The sequence below is a fragment of the Oratosquilla oratoria genome, chromosome 10 (assembly GCF_046742065.1).
Source record: "Oratosquilla oratoria isolate Oo_2021 chromosome 10, ASM4674206v1, whole genome shotgun sequence".
Taxonomy (NCBI): Eukaryota; Metazoa; Arthropoda; class Malacostraca; order Stomatopoda; family Squillidae; genus Oratosquilla; species Oratosquilla oratoria.
In genome coordinates, this window is record NC_134786.1 from 21283174 (window position 1) to 21284868 (window position 1695).

Sequence of the window (1695 nt, forward strand, 5' to 3'; positions counted from 1 at the left end):
GCATTTTATTTCATTCTTTACTATTCTGTGGCCTGAATCAATTAATACAGTTGGAATAGTTTGTACATTATTTATGTTAAGGTGAAATGAGTGAATGCTTTTTTTAGTGTAATGCCAAATCCGCAGGTTATAATTTTTTGTACCATTTGTACTGTTGACTATTCCGGTGTGTGAAGAACGCATTGGTAACTCTTCTTACTGTTTTGTCCTTGCATTCAATAACTTCACCATTTCAACAAGACACGCTTAACAATTTTTGATGAAAGCGACGTCATCATCTTGAGTGACCCGAATTGTCATGTCGGAACTGGTGCTCTTGAGGTCATGATCGGCAACTTTGGTGCTGAAGAACGAAATTATGTTAGTGTACAATGTTTTTAACTAGGACTTTACACATATGGTATCGTAGTTAAGTCAGTAAAATCCACCAGTAGACATTAGTAATCTAATAGAATTTACAAATGAAGACGTAGTATTGGATCTAAAAAGTATGAAACAAGACAGAGTATATGGTGATGTGATATAGATAAATCTTCCGAGATCTGCAAAGAAAAATATACATTATAGACTAGCTCAGATGGTGTAATGCTATAGTGATCTGACTTAATAAGGATGGACGATAATTAGCCAATCAATTTATTATCAAATGAATATAAGACAAAAGAATAGGGTAAGCTTTAGAAGTGGATACTCGCCTATAAATCATTTCCAGACGATAGATCAACTAATTGAGAAAACAGTAAAATAGAATAAACTTCTTTGGTTAACCTTTAAATCTATAGACCAAAATCATGGTAATTGTAAACACACTATGCAAACAGATTTGGGGAAGAATAGATAAAACATAAAAAACCGCAAATAGCAAATACCTTTCTCCAAACAATTTCCAACAAACACTACCGAAATAGATAAAACATAAAAAACAGCACATAGCAAATGGCTTTCTCCAAACATTTTCCAACACACTACAAAAAAAAATGTAATGATCGATTTGTTTATGTAGTATTCAAAGTCAAAGGTATTAATTAAGGAAAACATATTTTTTTACTTGATATAAGAATAAGTGTCATTATAAATACCAGGTAATAAATTTTACCGATACATTATGTATCAGTAGTTTTACAACGATCATTTGAGTAGAAAAAATGTGAAAATAGAGAATTCCTATGCAGTCATCGTGGAACAAAAGATCTACTACACGACTAAACTTCCATGGCAATCATAGAATCTTCATGTTCAGCTCTCCAACACTTCACTACATTCCCTTCATCAACCGTACCCCCCACCCCCTGCACCTGGGCGGGACGAGAAGAATGGCGGAGTGATGGCGTCATGCAGTGGGATGAGTATATAAGACTGCCTCTCTGGCTTTCCGGCAATCCATTTGGGATCTATATTCTAAAGCGTTCACTTGCAAGGAACATGAAGGCTTTCCTGCTTGCAGGTAACAATTTATTCCTGATATTGAGATAGAGTCTGAACTAAAAATTTTAATCCACACACACACACACACACACACACACACACACAAACACACACACACACACACACACACACACACACACACACACACACACACACACACACACACACACACACACACACACACACACACACACACACACACACACACACACACACACACACACACACACACACACACACACACACACACACACACACACACACACACAC